Raw genomic sequence first — 20210 nt, 5'->3', positions numbered from 1 at the left:
TGATAGGAATTACACTGAATTTGTAGGGTTTTGGGGTAGTATGAACGTTTTCAAATATTAATTCTTCCAATCCAAGAACAGAGGATGTCTTTCCATGTATTTTTGTCTTTTTCAATATCTTTTAGTTTTCACTCTACAGGTTTTTCATCACCTTTGTTAAATTTATTCCAAAGTATTTTATTGTTTTTGATGCTATTGTGCATGAGATACCTTTCTTAATGTCTGTTTCAGATAGTTTATTGTTAGTGTATAGAAACGCACACACACATACACACACTTACTGATTTAAATGTTAATCTCACCTAAAAAATACATTCATAGCAATATCCTGATTGATGTTTGACTAAACAACTGTGCACCATAGCATAGCCAGGTTTAGACATAAAATTAATCGTCACAGCTCACCTTAAATGTACTAATTTAGTAATATTACACAATATCTGTAGGGACCAATGCAATTCTAAGTCATTCTTTGGAGAACTTTGTCATTTACAAAAATAGGCACATCTATTTAGATTATAGCGAGGAAACATGTAAAAGGCAGGAATTCTCTTAGGAAAATTTGAGGCTTAAAAGTAGACAAACTCATGACAGATACAAAAGAAGATGCATTATGTTTGGAATAAATTGGAAGTGTATGTGATATTTTAGGGAATAGGGCTTATTGTATTTGGGCTCTTTCCAGACTGTGGAGTTAGGACCACAATGCACAGAGCTTAATAACTGAGCCAACCTATTACAAGAAATCAAAGGATAGTCTCAGGTGAAATAAGCAAGGAAATTGACATAGAGACCTTTAATAAAGCAGTCATTCCCTTAAAAGATTTGTTTTTAAGTATCCAAAGTAATGAATCAGTAACCTGAAGTTTACAGTGAAAATTTACATTCATAGAGGAAGATGCTGCCACTTTATAGGGCATATAACCCCAAAGTCCTGGAACAGAGTTGGGCAGTAAGTTAGGGAGTCTGGTAAACATCTGTTTCCTATGAGCAATTCTTAAGACACTAGGACAGCAGGTGACAAAAAACAAATGAGGGAAGCATGGAATATCACAGAGTAGTTTTTGATTTAAATGTGTACCAGTTTGTTGCTTGTTTTACTATTTAGATACATTGCAAATTATTTCTTCTAATTTATTTTGTTTTTTATTTTTAGCATATTTCTCTTATGTCTCCTTTTTCTTGCCTTCTTTTGTGATCATAAGGTTAGCTCATTTTTCTGTTTTCTCCTAGTTTGGGAATTAAGAACTTTTATTTATGTTGTATTTCAGATAATTTTAATTGTTAAACCTATATATCAAGTTTTTACATTTCTTATAAAATATTATCCTATTCATTATGTCCATCATCTAAAGTATTTTCCTACCTCATATTTTATTATTTAAAATTTTAAATCACTCTCTAGCCAAAATAAAACTAGCTCTATTATTATTATTACTAGTATGGTTACTATTGCCATTTTTACACTACTAATAGATAATAAACTTGCAAACTAGTTTAGTAATTTTTTTGGACACAATTTCTTCTTCCACTCCACTTCTTCTGGGCTCCCTCCTTGATGGTAAATATTCTCTAGCATTTATTTCAGTTAATTTCTACAGTTATAAGTTATTGATCTGGGTGTTCATTTTACCACTGCCTTTGAAAAAATTACGTGTAAAATTCTAGATTCAAAATTATGTACTTCTTCTGGCTGTTTCTGTTGTTGTCTTTTCACCACTATTATTGTTGATGCAAAATCTGCTGTCAATTAAAAAACACAATAAATAAAATACAATTTTAAAGCATCCATTCAATATAATACATTATAAGATGATGACATTTTCATTGGTGAAACATAAGGGAAAAAATATTGCTCTATCAGTGGTAAATTAAAGCCCCACAAATGTATTATTAGGCAGATGTAGGACTAAATCAAGAGATTAATGTATGAAATAATAATCTTAGACCGCTGAAAGCCCTCAATCAAAACGATCTGGCTAGGAGTAGTTCTGCGAGAAAAAAAATGGCATTATACTGTGTGTATAGAATTTTAAAATAATGATAAACTAACTAAAATATGGTCTGCTTTTTATTATCATTATGTGCCTTCAATTCTAAACAGCGTCACTTGTAAAATATTTCTCTCGGAAAATGTTTTTATTGTTCTCTGTTCTAAACAATCTTTGTGGTTACTATTAATTTTTAATAACACATAAGTATCAAATTGGCACATTTTATTACTTTTTCTTTCATAAATATTGTATTCTACATGGAATTAAATTATAATAACTGTCAGTTATACAGCTAACCCCAAATGCACCCAAACTCAGCGACATGTATTTGTTTTGAGATTAAGTTCAAAGAAGTTGAGAATTGTTGAGCTTGCTCTTAGAGAAATGTGGATATCCAGGCTCTCATGGTTCTTCATATTCCTGATTTTAAGCAGTAGTTTCCAAATAAACAATGATAGCCCAGTGGTTGTAAATGTAGAGAACAGAACTTGATTCACTTAAATGGTGTCATAGTGTGGAGCCACTCAAATTATTTACTTGTGTTTATAATTTAAAGCTGAAACAATGTATGAACTATAAGGCTTAATCTTTGTTTTTGGTATTGGCAGATTTTAGTCTGTATGTGAATATTAAATAATAATTTTAAAAGCAAAATCTACTCTTTTAAATAATTATTTTAAAATAATGAATCAAGAGCATATTTATTAGTATTATAAGATTTTTCTGAAGATAATTTTGCCGTACTGAGAAAGGGGAGTGTTAAAAAAATATCTACGTCACGCTAGGCAGCCACTGAAACTGGCATTCTGAGACACACACACACAATATTTATCATATATTAAGTTTCTTGGACTAAAAACCTGTGAATCACACATGAACCGTGGCTAATTCTTCAAAGCAAAAATCAACATGTAAGATACGTTGGTAAATAAGCAGCTGACTCCCCTGGGCAGTTGCCTGACCTCACCTTGTCCCTTTCCTTCACAGAACACCAATTAAAAGATGGGCAAAAGATCTAAACAGGCATCTACCACATGAAAGAAGATATACAGATAAACATATGAAAAGATGTTCAACATCATATGTCATTAAGGAATTTCTAATTAAAATAACAAGATACCACTACACACCTATTAGAATGGCCAAAGTCCAAAACACTGGCCACAGTGTTTGGACCATCCTCAAATGCTGGTGAGGATGTGGAGAAACAGGAACTCTCATTCATTGCTGATGGAAACACCCAATGGAACAGTCACTATCTGGGACTACAGTCACAGATAGGCAGTTTCTTAGAAAACTACACATACTCTTATGAGGAACTGTACTCCTTGGTATCCACCCAAATGAATTGAAAACTTAACGTTTACACAAAAACCTTCACAACTGATTCAAAATTGCTAAAACTTGGAAGTACCCAAGATGCCTTTCAGTTGATGAATGGACAAATAAACTGTGGTTCATCCAGACAATGGAACATTATTCAGCACTAAAAATAAATGAACTACCAAGCCACAAAAAGACATGGAAGAGCTTTAAATGTGCATTACTAAAGGAAAGAAGGCAACCTGGAAAGTCTATACAATGTATGGTTCCAACTATATGACATTCCGGAAAAAGCAAAACATTGGAGACAGTAAAAAGATTAGTGGTTTCCAGGTGTTAGAGAGGAGGAAAGGATGAATAGGCTGAGCCAGAGGACGTTTAGGAGAATGAAACTATTCTGTATCACACTGTAATAGTGGATACGTGTCAGTGTACACTTGTCAAACCTATAAAATATACAACACCAAGGGTGAACTTCAGTGGACTTTGTGTAATAAAGATGTGTCAATACATTTTCATTGATTGTAACAAATGTACTGCTTTGGTGAGGGATACTCACAAAGGGAGAGGTAATACCTGTGTGAGGACAAAGGCTGCATGGGAACTCTACTTTCTGTTCAATTTTGCTGTGAACCTAAAACTTCTCTAAGAGAAGTTTATTAATTTTTTTTTTTTGCGGTACGCGGGCCTCTCACTGCTGTGGCCTCTCCCACTGCGGAGCACAGGCTCCGGACGCGCAGGCTCAGCGGCCATGGCTCACGGACCCAGCCGCTCCGCGGCATGTGGGATCTTCCCGGATCGGGACACGAACCCGTGTCCCCTGCATCGGCAGGCGGACTCTCAACCACTGCGCCACCAGGGAAGCCCGAGAAGTTTATTAATTTTAAAAATATATAAATAAGAGTAAAAAAATGCTCACAAAAAGATATTTTTCAAATGTCATATAAAATTATGAGCAATATTTGGTTTCAGCATTTTAGAGAACCAAGCTCGCTTATGGTGAATATAGTGATTTAGAAAATGATAAGAAATAAGACTGAGGTGTTTTCAAAAACACTAAGGTGGTGCTCAGAGTTGAGCGGCCTGTGTTGAGACTCCATGGAGTCTGCACACCAATGTCGCCCTGCTGTGCTCTGCATCCAGCCCCTCTTCTCTCTAATCACAGAGTTTCATACACACATGAATTTTTCTGTCATAAAATGGGAACCGCAGCAGGCCTGTCGTCAGGGATAAAATGCTCTAAAAATCTTTTGGATCTGGTTTAAAGAAAAATATTGGACACATATGGTTTTGTAAAGGAAAAATAAAAGAGTAAAGGGAAGAATAGATTCAGGGAAACAGTTGCAACTGCTAACAGATTTAGATTATGTGCCCTAAGAAAGAAAGAAAAAGATTTTCTCATGGAATAAGAAAGCTAGTAAATACATTTTTATGGAATTGTTAGAAATTGACATTGTTACTGTCCGTAAAAGATGGAGACCTCATTTTTTCTTTATAAAAATGTTACAGGAATGCACCCCTTTTTTCCCCTCCTCATAGCATAATGATAATTTGTCTAGTTCTGTTGGGACTTAGTTATCTGACATAAACTAATTCCTTCTAAAATAAATTTTAGTATTAAAATATCTCTACCTGTTATCTCTTTAATAACTTGATTTTTTTAAGTTACCAGTTTGAAATATTCGACAGGTTATGTTGAAATTATTTTTTCTGTACTGGTACTCTGAAATTCTTTCATGAATCTCTCTCAAAATGAGCAATTTAAAAACTAATGGCTGACACTGATTTCAATATATTCATTCAAAACCAGACATAGACACACACATTCACACACACACAGAGCTGTGGAATTTGTCCTTTAAAAATATTTCCCCAAGTTTTATTTTACAGTTTTCTCCCTTTTACTTAGTATCTTCTGTTTTTAGATTTCAGGAAGCCATATCTTTATATTTGAATTTATGAACTTCTCATTTTCTAAACATCCTAAGTCATTTTACATAATTTCCTATCCTCACTGGCATATGCAAACACCTAGAAATTTATTTCATTTGGAAATTGTTATCACTTCTGTCAGAATATAAATAGACACTTTAAATAAAAATTGTGTTGCCACAAACTCACTCTCCTTCCAAATTATCTGCCTCGATTGCCTTGCAAAAGTTGCAGTCATTACAACAATGCTCACATCCACTCAAATATAAATGTGTGTATATGTGTGTGTATACTAACCTGTATTTTTTAGTTTAATGGGCACATCCTTCTCTTCTGTTCTACGGGAGGAACAAAACAACCAGGATAAAATTCAAAGGACACAGGACCTTTGGAATATAGCAGATGGTTGTGGATGTAAACTCTGGATCCTGACGACCTAGGTTTTCATCCTGGCTCCTGCCTTTACCAGTAACCTTGTAGAAGTTTCTTAACTTATCTGTATTTTAATTTCCTCATCTGAAATAGGCATAATTTAGGATGAATACTTTGCTCCCTATAAAATACTTTGAATACTTATGGGGGGGGGTGAGTTGAAAATGGCAACATAGAAAGGTCCTGAACTCATTTCTTCCCACGAACACAACAAATCTACAACTACATATGGAATAGTTGCCTCTGAAAAAGACCTAAAAACTAGATGAACAAGGGGGAAAAGGGCAACATCGAGTTGGGTAGGAGAGGCAGAGACATAATCTTACCCTCAAATACCCCCTTTCCACATATGGTGATACACAATAGGGAGAGATCTCAAAAATACACAATTTTTCTTAAGCAGCAAGAGGTTTGGGCTCCTCCTCAGGCATCCCAACCCTTAGATCCTGCTCAGGAAAGACAAGCCCCCAAAGTGCCTGGCTTTGAATATAAACAGGGATTACATCCTGAAAAACCCTAAAACTATAGGGAATAAGGAACTCGCTCCACTCTTAAAGGGCTCATGCCCAGGCTCACTCATCCTGGTGTTTCAAAAAAAACAGTTTGAAAAACACCAGCATGGCTCAGACCACACACGAAGGAGACCACTTACTAATCTTGAAGTGTATGTCATAGATACAGGAACCTGCTGGGACTCCGTCCGGGGATGGAGACAGTGGAGGGTGCCATTTTTGCAATCTCATTCTACCTTGCTAATGCCAGGACTGGCGGGTACCATTGTGGAACTCTTCCTCTAACCTGCTAGTACCAGGAGACATGCCCCACTGAGATCCCTGCCCATCCCCATGCCGCAGTTTCATGCCACAGCTGGGCCAGGCAAGAGCCCCACCCACCCCTGTGTCACAGCAGGTAGGTGTGCCCAGCCCAAATAGGGGACACCCCTTGAGCACCTATCTTTAATGCCTGGTTTCAGGGGGGATTATGCTTCTGGGTCCCATGGGTCATCTCTTACACAGGCCACTCCTTCGAGATTGGGAAAGGTAGCTGATTGGCCTAATGCATAGAAGCAAACACAGAGAGTCAGGCAAAATGAGGAGACAGAAGAATATCTTCCAAACAAAAGAACAAAACAAAGCTTCAGTAAAAGACCTTAATGAAATGGAGATAAGCAATCCACCTAATAGAGTTCAAAGTAATGGTCATAAGGATGCGGACCAGATTCAGAAGAATGGATGAACACAGTGAGAACTTTAACAAAGAGACAGAAAATATAAGAAAGTATCATACAGATGTTATAGAGCCAAAGGATACAATAACTAAACTGAAAAAACTAAAGGGGTTCAATGCAGACTGGATGAAGTGAAGCCGAAAAATGGATCAGCAAGCTGGAAGACAAAGCAATGGAAATCACACAGATGGAGCAGCAAAAAAAAAAAAAGTATTTCAAAAAGTGTAGGTACCTTAAGGGACCTTTGCGACAGCGTCAAGCAGAATAACAACATTTGCTTATTATAGGGGTTCCAGAAGGAAAAGAGAAAGAGAAAGGGTCAGAAAACTTACTTGAAGAAATAATGGGAAGAAAAACTTCCTTAATCTGGGGAAAGAAACAGACATCCAGGTCCAGAAAGCCCAGAGGTTTCCAAATAAGAGGAACCCAAAGTGATCTACACCAAGATACATTATAATTAAAATGGTGAAAGTTAAAGAGAGCGTCTTAAAAGGAATAAGAGAAAAACAATTTGTTGTGTACAGGGAGTCCCCACATGGCTATCAGCAGATTTTTCAGGAGAAACTTTTCAGGCCAGAAGGGAGTGGCATGACATATTCAATGTGCTGAAAGGAAAAGAAATTCCAACCAAGAATTCTCTACCTGGCAAGGCTGTCATTCAGAATTGAAGGAAAGATTAAGAGTTTTCAAGATAGGCAAAAGCTAAAGGAGTTTATCACTACTAAACTGGCCTTACAAGCAATGTTAAATAAACTCTTTAAGCGTAAAAGAAATGGCACTAATTAATAACAAGAAAACCTACCAAAGTAAAAATCTCACTGGAAAAGGTCAATATATAGTAAAGATAATGGACAAATCACTTATAAAACATGTATGATGGTTAAAAGATAAAAGTAAAATTAACTAAAACTATAATGATTAGTTAAGGGATGCATAAATTAAAAAGATGTAAATTGTGACATAAAAATATAAAATATGGTGGGGTGAATAAAAATGTAAAGTTGGGAAATGTGTTCAAAATAAAGTTGCTACCAACTTAAAAACAGACATTTAAATACACAGGAGGTTATATGTGAACCTCAGGGTAACCACAAAGCAAAACCTTATAGTAAATACACAGAAGAAAATGAGAACTGAATCTAAACATAGCACTAAGAAAAACCATTGAGCCACAAGGTAAGAGTGAATACTTACTCAGGACATAGTACATTCAATAAATGTTAGTTCGCATTATTAATTATTATTAAGTATGGATTACAAAAAATAATCTAGGTGTGAACTTAAGAATATGATCAGATTGCTGGTAATAAACACTTTACTTTTTCAGTTAGTCAGAGAACAATTCACTTTAGCACTATGTCTCTCAGGGAAGGAGGCATCTTTGCAAATGCATCAGCTCCTTGGCGTTCAGGGGCTGAGTCTGTTCAACCTAACTCTGATTATGTTCAGAGGTAAAGAAACAGCCACTAAGGCCCCAAGTGTCATAGCAGAGTCTTTGTCAAAAGAATTGTACAGAAAGAAGTAGGTAGAAATATCACCAATTCCCTTTCATAGAGACACTGCATGTCTTAGGGAAGGCTGAAGACAGGCAGATTGAAAAGCAGAAGATCCGCTGTGGAGAGAAATGGAGTGAGTGATTTCAAACAAGAAGTGCTATGTTGTTGATGCCCTTGATATCAGAATTAACCAGCACTAATGATAGAGGATTCAAAAGTTTGCTGTATTTTTAGGATATTGTCCTTGTAAGTAGAAGGATGCTTGCTTATCTGGAAAAGTGGAATCCCCATTTTTTAGACAGATATTTCAATAAGCTGATGCATAAAAGTTCTTACAAATGACCATGAGACTATTCAGGCATTTCAACTTATTAAATGAATATAACATATAGAATTAAGCTTCTGTACTTCAAATTTGTTTTTCACATTAAATAATTTTTTATAATCTTATGTTTATGTTTAATAATTACTGCTCCTGGATGAACTAAACAACACTGAAGGTCAAAACTAAAAATTCTGCTAAAACTAGAAATGAATTTTAAATATTATCATTTATATAATTGTAACGTCTTCTATCAGAGTAACTACAACAGAATAGAAATCTGATTTCATGTTTCTCTTTTATTGAAGGAGCTCTATACATCAACTCTTGCCTGTTGCTGATCACAAAGAAGCAAAATATTACTACATATTAAATATGATTTAGAAATAAACAAAAAGTAGATTATCTTTTATAGCAGGGAAACAAGTTTAAGGAAAATATATTGATTGAAAATTTTCCGGAAGATGGCGGAAGAGTAAGACGCGGAGATCACCTTCCTCCCCACAGATACACCAGAAATACATCTACGCGTGGAACAACTCCTACGGAGCACCTACTGAACGCTGGCAGAAGACCTCAGACCTCCCAAAAGGCAAGGAACCCCCCACGTACCTGGTTAGGGCAAAAGAAAAAACTAAACAGAGACAAAAGGATAGGGACGGGTCCTGCACCAGCGGGAGAGAGCTGTGAAGGAGGAAAAGTGTCCACACACTAGGAAGCCCCTTCGCGGGTGGAGACTTTGGGAGGCGGAGTGGGGGAGCTTGGGAGCCGCGGAGGAGAGCACAGCAACAGGGGTGCGGAGGGCAAAGCGGACAGATTCCAGCGCAGAGGATCGGGCCGACCGGAACTCGCCAGCCGAGAGGCTTGTCTGCTCGCCCGCCGGGGCGGGCGGGACTGGGAGCTGAGGCTCCGGCTTTTGTCGGAGCGCCGGGAGAGGACTGAGGTTGGCGGCGTGAACACAGCCTGCAGGGCGTTAGTGCACCGCGGCTAGCCGGGAGAGAGTCCGGGGAAAAGTCTGGACCTGCCGAAGAGGCAAGAGACTTTTACGTCCCTCTTTGTTTCCTGGTGCACGAGGAGAGGGGATTAAGAACGCTGCTTGAGAGAGCTCCAGGGACGGGCGCGAGCCGCGGCTAAAAGTGCGGAGCCCAGAGACAGACATGAGACGCTAAGGCCGCTGCTGCCGCCACCAGGAGGCCTGTGTGCGAACACAGGTCACTAGCCACACGCCCTTCCAGGGAGCCTGTGCAGCCCGCCACTGCCAGGGTCCCGGGATCCAGGGACAACTCCCCCGGGAGAACGCACGGCGCGCCTCAGGCTGCAACGTCACCCCGGCCTCTGCCGCTGCAGGCCCGCCCCACACTCCGTGACCCTCCCTACCCCCCGGCCTGAGTGAGCCAGAGCCTCCGAATCAGCGGCTCCTTTAACCCCGTCCTGTCTGAGCAAAGAACAGACGCCCTCCGGCGACCTACACGCACAGGCGGGGCCAAATCCAAAGCTGAGCCCCTGGGAGCTGTGAGAACAAAGAAGAGAAAGGGAAATCTCTCCCAGCAGCCTCAGAAGCAGCGGATTAAAGCTCCACAATCAACTTGATATACCCTGCATCTGTGGAATACCTGAATAGACAACCAGTCATCCCAAATTAAGGAGCCCTGTGGATGAAAGGCTCTTGGTGCTGCAGCCAGGAGTCAGTGCTGTGCCTCTGAGGTGGGAGAGCCAACTTCAGGACACTGGTCCACAAGAGGCCTCCCAGCTGCACATAATATCAAACAGCAAAAATCTCCGAGAGATCTCCATCTCAACGCCAGCACCCAGCTTCACTCAACGACCAGCAAGCTACAGTGCTGGACATCCTATGCCAAACAACTAGCAAGACAGGAACACAACCCCACCCATTAGCAGAGAGGCTGCCCAAAATCATAATAAGTCTACAGACACCCCAAAACACACCACCAGACGTGGACCTGCCCACCAGAAAGACAAGATCCAGCCTCATCCACCAGAACACAGGCACTAGTACCCTCCACCAGGAAGCCGACACAACCCACTGAACCAACCTTAGCCACTGGGGACAGACACAAAAAACAACAGGAACTACGAACCTTCAGCCTGCAAAAAAGGAGACCACAAACACAGTAAGATAAGCAAAATGAAAAGACAGAAAAACACACAGCAGATGAAGGAGCAAGATAAAAACCCACCAGACCTAACAAATGAAGAGGAAATAGGCAGTCTACCTGAAAAAGAATTCAGAATAATGATAGTAAGGTTGATCCGAAATCTTGGAGATAGAATGGACAATAGAATGGACAAAATGCAAGAATCAGTTAACAAGAACCTAGAAGAACTAAAGATGAAACAAGCAACGATGAACAACACAATAAATGAAATTAAAAGTACTCTAGATGGGATCAATAGCAGAATAACTGAGGCAGAAGAACGGATAAGTGACCTGGAAGATAAAATAGTGGAAATAACTACTGCAGAGCAGAATAAAGAAAAAAGAATGAAAAGAACTGAGGACAGTCTCAGAGACCTCTGGGACAACATTAAACGCACCAACATTCGAATTATAGGGGTTCCAGAAGAAGAAGAGAAAAAGAAAGGGGCTGAGAAAATATTTGAAGAGATTATAGTTGAAAACTTCCCTAATATGGGAAAGGAAATAGTTAATCAAGTCCAGGAAGCACAGAGAGTCCCATACAGGATAAATCCAAGGAGAAATACGCCAAGACACATATTAATCAAACTGTCAAAAATTAAATACAAAGAAAACATATTAAAAGCAGCAAGGGAAAAACAACAAATAACACACAAGGGAATCCCCATAAGGTTAACAGCTGATCTTTCAGCAGAAACTCTGCAAGCCAGAAGGGAGTGGCAGGACATATTGAAAGTGTTGAAGGAGAAAAACCTGCAACCAAGATTACTCTACCCAGCAAGGATCTCATTCAGATTTGATGGAGAAATTAAAACCTTTACAGACAAGCAAAAGCTGAGAGAGTTCAGCACCACCAAACCAGCTCTACAACAACTGCTAAAGGAACTTCTCTAGGCAAGAAACACAAAAGAAGGAAAAGACCTACAATAACAAACCCAAAACAATTAAGAAAATGGGAATGGGAACACACATATCGATAATTACCTTAAATGTAAATGGACTAAATGCTCCCACCAAAAGACACAGATTGGCTGAATGGATACAAAAACAAGACCCATATATTTGCTGTCTACAAGAGACCCACTTCAGACCTAGAGACACATACAGACTGAAAGTAAGGGGATGGAAAAAGGTATTTCATGCAAATTGGAAACCAAAAGAAAGCTGGAGTAGCAATTCTCATATAAGATATATATATATATATGTAGTTTGCTTGAGTGCAGTGTTTTTTGTTTTCTGTACTGAATTCATTAGCATGGGTCGGTATAAAATTTAGCATAGGTCAATATGTAATTTGTAAACTAATAAGGTCTTAAAAGTGAGGAATTAAGTCTTTTAAATTTAATTATTTATTGTAAAGAGCAGAATAGCATACATAAACAGGTGCCTAAGGAAAAGTTGTATTCTAATATGGAACTCTCATGAACACCTTTTTTTTTTTTTTTTTCTTCTAATGGTATGATAGTAGGCCATTTGATTATTTTTATGGCTTTAACTTTACAACAATGAAATATTCGTAAATTTTAAAAAGTATTTTTCTTTATTTGATGCGGGTGGGATACTGGAGAAATGAAAGGTCAAACGCCTATTGAGGAATCCATACTTGTCTATATATTGTGTACTTTTATTTCAAGAACTGATTTAAAATTCCTAAAAGGATGCTATAATAAGTTATTATGCCATTTTACAGACTGAATTAAGTGAATTTCAGGGAGGTATGAAACTTGCCTAAGGCTATCCAGCTACCAAGCGGTAGAAGTGAGAATTAAAACCAGGTATACCTATCGCCAAAAAAAAAAAAGTAAAGGCATTAACCCTTTTTTGTCATATTATATCAAATGTCTCAATTTGCATTCGTGTCTGTATTGACTGTGCTTTTGCGTGTGTGGTAGGGGAGGCACTGGTATGTATTTTCTTTGCCATATATAAGTTTTAATATAATTAATATTAATGATATTATTTCATGTAGATACATCTTCCTTTACCTTTAGAATATCAATTTTTGGTGTACTGATAAAAAATTATTTCCCCATCTAAAGATTTTTTAAATAGTTTCTATTTCCTATAATACTGGTATTTTTTATTCCAGATTTTAAACAATTAATCCATTATAAAATTATTATTGAGGATAATGCAAGTTTTATAGATTTTTTTTCAAATGGAGATCAGATTTTTCCTGATTTAAAAATATCCTTACGTTTAATACAGAAATAACTAAAGGCTTTACCTTGCATAATCATGGTGCAGTGTCACACTCAAGGAAATGTGGGAGTAAATCCATCCCTCTCTAGAACTGGACAGTGATTGGTGCAGAATGTTCAACTTGCAATCCGGAGTATCACTTCTTGAAAGCCCTTGTTGCTTTTTCCTCTTACTGGCCATCCTCCCAGCTGTACCGTCTTTTCATTCTTGGCACAAGTTATAGAGTGATTTGCTAATAATTAATTTAACTATTTGTGTGTATAATCTGTATTATTTCCCATAAAATCATTTTGCTTATACAGCAATATAATACATTTTAAAGTAATGACATAAAACAAATACTAACATAATTCATTAATTTTCCCTTGATTACCACTAGATTAGGTTTCAAAATATTAAGAAATATTCAACATAATTGCCAACTCCTTTAATTATTTATTGGCAATATATTCCTTAATTTATTCAGAAAGGAATGGCCTTGATTATTGTAAGCTACTAATGTTGTTATTTATTATCAAGCAATATTGATTTTTTACTAGAATAAAAAATGTTGCAGAATATTCTTAATCTTAATTTTCTATAGGCGAAGAAAAATTCACCAATCTAATTCAGTTAATATCATTTTAATAAAGTGACAAATACTAAAAAAAAAAAAAAAAAAAAAAAAAAAAAAGAAAATTTTCCTTGTCTGAAGTATTTCAAACATGAATTCACTTGTCTTTTTATTTCCCTGTCAAGATGATTTTCACTTACTTAAAATCAACTTCTCAATTTCCAGCTCCCAGAAGAATTTAACGTTCTGGTTGAGAGAGCTCAACTCAAAATCTAACTCTTTTCCAGTTTCAAAATATGTTTTTAAGAAAGTCCAATGCCATCACAGTGTGGATGACAATAAGGAAGGAAGGACAAGTTACTATTGGACCTGCCATCCAGAAGATTGATGAAAATTTGCAATTCACTCATGGTCATGGGAGGATGTTATGGCTATCACAACACACAATTTCTCAAATATGAATTTATCTATAAATCTTAAGGGTAAATCAGGGTAAATGTGAATGTATGTTTTCATTAGAAGGAAAAATATATAAAATGGATAAAATTTTCAAAATATTTTAAGGTTGATACATTCTCCCTAAATGTTTTGTTCTTTCCATGCTGTTTTTTAATCTTTAGAATTCAGTGCTCTTAACACAGGGCCTAAATCATAGTTTAATAATTATATTTTAATAAATATATTTAGCTATAAGTGTATTTTAATTAAATAGTTTAATAAATATTTTAATTAAATGTTCCATAGAATTGACTATACATACATACCTCTGCAAGTCGCACACAAACTTTTTTTTTGCGGTACGCGGGCCTCTCACTGTTGTGGCCTCTCCCGTTGGGGAGCACAAGCTCCGGACGCGCAGGCTCAGCGGCCGTGGCTCACGGACCTAGCCGCTCCGCGGCATGTGGGATCTTCCTGCATTGGGGCACGAACCTGTGTCCCCTGCATCGGCAGGCAGACTCTCAACCACTGCGCCACCAGGGAAGCCCCGCACACTATCTTGATTACTGTAGCTTTGTACTAAATATTGAAATTGGAAAGTGTGAGCTGTTCAACTTTGTTCTTTTCAAGATTGTTTTTGGCAAATCTCAGTAGTTGGCATTCCCATATAAATTTTAGGATCAGTTTGTCACTTTCTTTAATAGAAATAGTGTAGAATCTATGGACCATTTGGGGGATTATTGCCCTCTTAACAACATTTAGTCTTCCTATCCATGGACATGGATATTATTTAATTTATTTAGGTCTTTGTTTTCTTTGAATATTGTTTTATAATTTTCAGATTACAAAATCTGCACTTTTTCTTGTTAAATTTGCTCCCAATTATTTTATTCATTTTGAAATTTTTATTAAAAGTGTGTAAAATACATTTTTATACTGACCCTTTATCATGCAATTTTATTGAATTCATTTACTAGTTCTGAGGGGTTTTTGTTTGTATTTTAAAGTTTTTCTCTATATGAGAATATTTCATCTGCAAACAAATATAATTTTATTTCTTCCTTTACAATCTGGGTGATTTTTTATTTCTTTTTCCTTGCCTAATTACCCTTGCTTGAACTTTCAGTACAATAGTAAGCATAAATGGCAAGAGCAGGTACCTTTGTCTGTTCCTAACCTTAGGGGAAAAGCAATCAATCTTTCACTATTAAGTATGATGTTAGCTATTGGTTTTTAATAGATGCTCCTTATCAGGATGAAGAAGTTTCTTTCTATTCCTAGTTTTTCTTAGTGTTTTTATCATGAAAGCGTGTTGAATTTTGTCAAATGCTCTTCCTGCATCATTTCTGGGATAAATATTTCTCCATTTATTGCATGATCTTAAGACAATTTCTAGAGGGGTGTGTGTGTGTTGTGTGTATGTTTAAATTTTTCATCTGTTATGATTGTTTTCTGGGGAGCAGATCCAGGAAGTTCATCACATCACCATTCAGAGTCTCTCCCCCCTTGTATGCCACTTCTTTTTATGATATCATTATGCATTTCTTTGCATAATTATCTAAATCTTTCATTAATGTATGCCTTCTTTTACAGGTAGGTCAACATTATGGATCTACCAAGTTACACTATTGGAACAGCATTTGACCTTGAATAGTGAGTTAGTTTCTTTGAACATTCATTATTTGATCAACAAAGACGATAATTACACTATTTCCTGAACAGAGATTTTACTAGAATTAAATCACTTTGTTCTCCTCCTCTATAATCCACTGGCTTTCCCAGCTTTCTTGTAAAGTTCATACTTCTTGGTTTAGAATATAATTGTAAATGATCTCTGGTCCAGGCCTGTAGCTTCAGTGGCATTTTTAGCCTCTAGCTTTCTTTTTTGAATGTATGTGCCATTTTTCATAGCTTAGTGCTTCTGGAGATTTCATTCCATTGCCTGGCATGCATATCCTCTATGTATCTTTAATCCCCATCAACTTTCAGACTTCAGCATAAGTATAAACTTCCTGGAAGCCTGACTAAGACTTCCAGTCTATCACCATCTGATTAACTTTCTCTCCTCTGAGATTTTACAATATGCTATTGAGGAAAAGCTCCATCACTTTTCATAGTTTATCAAAATCTTTTGATTCATTTTGTCTCATTACTATAGTCAAGAACATTTTAATCTTCCAACTCTATAACTCTTCCTTCGACCTCAGAGTTTGGGTCATTGTAGGTGCAAAAAACAAACAAACAAAACAAAACCTTATTCTCCCCAACAAACCCTTCTATACACAGAGCGCCTAATGGCTCTCGGCGCTTATTTTAGTGCAGTACTTTTCCTTCAGTACAGGAGATCAGATACTGAAAAGTTATGGAAACATAATTCCTTTCTTTTTGGTTGTTCAAGCTGATCCCTGGTTCCTCTGCACCTGCAGATTTAACTAACCATGGACTGTGTAGTAATGTATTTATTCTTGAAAAATATCTGCTTATAAGTGGATCCATGCAGTTCAAACCCATGTTGTTCAACTGTCAACTATATAAGTATAGAGTTTTTTTTTTTTTTTTTTTTTTTTTTGCGCTACGCGGGCCTCTCACTGTTGTGGCCTCTCCCGTTGTGGAGCACAGGCTCCGGACGCGCAGGCTCAGCGGCCATGGCTCACGGGCCCAGCCGCTCCGCGGCACGTGGGATCTTCCCGGACCGGGGCACGAACCCGTGTCCCCTGCATCAGCAGGCGGACTCTCAACCACTGCGCCACCAGGGAAGCCCAAGTATAGAGTTTTATATATAAATTTATCTTAAGCCACCTCATTTGATCCTGCGCTAGACCTGAAGGGTTATTGTTATGGTCTAAATATTTGTGTCCTCCCAAAATACATATGTTGCAATCCTTACCCCCCAAAGTGATGGTATTAGTAGGTGAGGCCTTTGGGTAACGTTTAAGTCATCAGAGTAGAACTCCCTTGAAAGGGATTAATACCCTATAAAGGAGTCACCAGAGAAATCCCCAGCTCCCTCCACCACATGAGGATACAAGGAGAATTCAACAAACCAGAAGAGGTCCCTCACCTGACCATGCTGGCACCCTGATCTCGAACTTTCAGTCTCCAGGCTGTGAGAAATAAATTTTCATTTATAAATTGCTTATAAGCTACCCAGTTTTTGTTGTTTTGTTATAGCAGCCCAAATGGACTGAGACAGTTATAATTTTTTAGTAATTATTAACCAATTTTATATGTAAGGATATCAACAATGTTAGGGATTAAATGCCTTTTCTAAAGTTTATGATACCACCTGCCACAGTACTACTCCATTATAATCATATGCACCAAAGCATATCCCATCCTTTCTTCTCCAATATTGAAAATACCTATTTTCTTCAAGATGTATCTTTTACATTGCAAAACAAGATAACAGGGAGAAATGACAAATTAGAGCAGTGGTTAACTGATAATAAATCTTATTTTTCACCTAAAGTGCTTTCTAGCATGGAGAGAGTCCACTTGACTTAGGTTTGTTTGACACACTTAATGTCATCTTTACATCTTTCAAAAGCCAGCAGGAGTTTGTTACTAGGAAAGAGACAGCATCTCCCCTTCACAGCAAGAGACATTCTTTTAGATAATCCTTAGAACAAGCTAATGCTGAAAAACCTGAAGGCATGAGGGAAGAGACCCATGTTGGAAAGGGAATAGGGGTTGTTTACTAAGGGAAGAAATGCCAGTATCATGTGCAACACTCATCTAACAGTAGGGATACTTGTTATATTAGCAAGGTTTACTGACAGACTACATCTGTGTCTTCTCACCAAACAAGGTCACTCAGTCAGATACTATGGAGCCTAATGAGGAAAATGCCAAGTCCCTGGAGTGATAATGGAGGTTCGCTCTGACTTACGCCTCAGGCACTGGCAATATTTTTAGGTCTAGAAAATAAAATAAGGTACAGAAAAAGGTCATAATTTTTATCGAGCTGACCCACCTTGAAAAATAGCTGTGCATGTAACTGAGTATGTTTAGCGTTTTCTTTTTCTCTTTCCTGAGACTCAAGGTTACTTTTCTATTCTTCTTCAAAGAGGTCCTTAAGGGTTTCAATACTTTACCTGAACATTAAATTTATATATGTTATTGGGCTAAAGGGTCTCTTCCACAGTTTTTAAAATTTTTTATGTCTAAAAAAGGGAACTATCTCCAAAATACTAAGGGACTGGTTCTGTTCTGGGAGGGTATTTTTTTGGGGGGGAGGTGCATATAAAATATTATTAGCTCTTTTTTTCGTAGAAAAATTCTCAAAAAAACTTTTCTGTGCTTTGGATATCACAATATTTTTTAAACTTGGGAATTAGATACGTGGATTCATGTCATAGCAATGGCTTTTAAATAGCTTTTTGACTTGGGCAAATAGCTTATCCTCCCAGAGCCTTCGTGTTCTCTTCTCATATGAGTCCTTCATTAAAAGCAAACCAAACAAGCAGAAACCCACTGTGATATTACTGTCACAAAGCAATCAATTGCTTCATTTGCTATGTATCTGATCTTACACTTAATGGAAAGAAAGAATTTTCACAGAGACTAAGTTATAGATGATCCAGATTGCTCAAAAACAAATCTAGACTCATGAATTTGCTGACCTACAGCAGTTTAACTGTGTAGAGAGCTCCCTAGAACAATTTGAAACTTTTTTATTCAGCCAATATTTCTGAGAAGCTACTGTATGTCAGATGTTGTGTCAGGGGAATCAAAAGACAATTATTGGTTTGGTCAAAAAGTTTGTTCATTTTTTTCCCATAAGATGGCTCTAGTAGTGCTTAGTTGTCTTTAACCTCATTCAAACAATTTTGTTAGATTGTATTGTGACAGCTGTCATATCAGCGTACATTTAAAAAAAACTTATCAAAATTGGTGAATTTTTTGTAGCAATTTTAATATTGACGATGGAAGAAAAAAGCAACATTTTTTGGCATATTATGCTTTTTTATTTCAAGAAAGGTAAAAACGCAAAAAAAGATTTCTGCAGTGTATGGAGAAGGTGCTGTGACTGATCGAACGTGTCAAAAGTGGTTTGCGAAGTTTCATGCTGGAGATTTCTCACTGGATGATGCTCCACAGTCGCGTAGAGCCGTTGAAGTTGATAGCAATCAAATGGAGACATTAATTGATAACAATCAATGTTATACTATGCGGGTGATAGCCGACATACTCAAAATAACCAAATCAAGCATTGAAAACCGTTTGTACAAGTTTGGTTACGTTAATTGCTTTGATGTTTGGGTTCCACATAAATTAAGTGAGAAAAACCTTCTTGACCATATTTCCTCATGCGATTCTCTATTTAAACATAACAAAAACGTTCCATTTTTAAAACAAATTGTGATGGGTGATGAAAAGTGGATACTGTACAATAATGTGGAATGGAAGAGATCGCGGGGCAAGCAAAATGAACCATCACCAACCACACCAAAGGCCGGCCTTCATCCAAAGAAGATGATGTTGTGTCTATGGTGGGATTGGAAGGGAGTCCTCTATTATGAGCTCCTTCCAGAAAAGCAAACGATCAACTACAACAAGTAGTCCTCCCAGTTAGACCAAATGAAAGCAGCACTTGACAAAAAGCATTCAGAATTAGTCAACAGAAAATGCACAATCTTCCATCAGGATAACGCGAGACCACGTGTTTCTTTGATGACCAGGCAAAAACTGTTACAGCCTGGCTGGGAAGTTCTGATTCATCCGCCGTATTCACCGGACATTGCATCTTCGGATTTCCATTTATTTCAGTCTTTACAAATTCTCTTAATGGAAAAAAAATTTTCAATTCCCTGGAAGACTGTAAAAGGCATCTGGAAGAGTTCTTTGCTCAAAAAGATAAAACATTTTGGGAAATTGCCTGAAAAATGGCAGAAGGTACTGGAACAAAAGGGTGAATACGTTCTTCAATAAAGTTCTTGATGAAAATGAAAAATGTGTCTTTTATTTTTACTTAAAAACCAAAGGAACGTTTTGGCCAGCCCAATAATTTAAGACATTTTGAATCTGAATTATCTTTGATCTAGAAGATACCACAGAGTTTGAATGAGAAGTGATAGATTAATTGTATTTTTAATTTTTTTTGGACCATTTCCTTGAAATTGTGGAGCTAAT

Source organism: Pseudorca crassidens, chromosome 6 (genome assembly GCF_039906515.1).
Source record: "Pseudorca crassidens isolate mPseCra1 chromosome 6, mPseCra1.hap1, whole genome shotgun sequence".
Classification (NCBI taxonomy): domain Eukaryota; kingdom Metazoa; phylum Chordata; class Mammalia; order Artiodactyla; family Delphinidae; genus Pseudorca; species Pseudorca crassidens.
Note: the sequence above shows the minus strand (reverse complement) of the source record.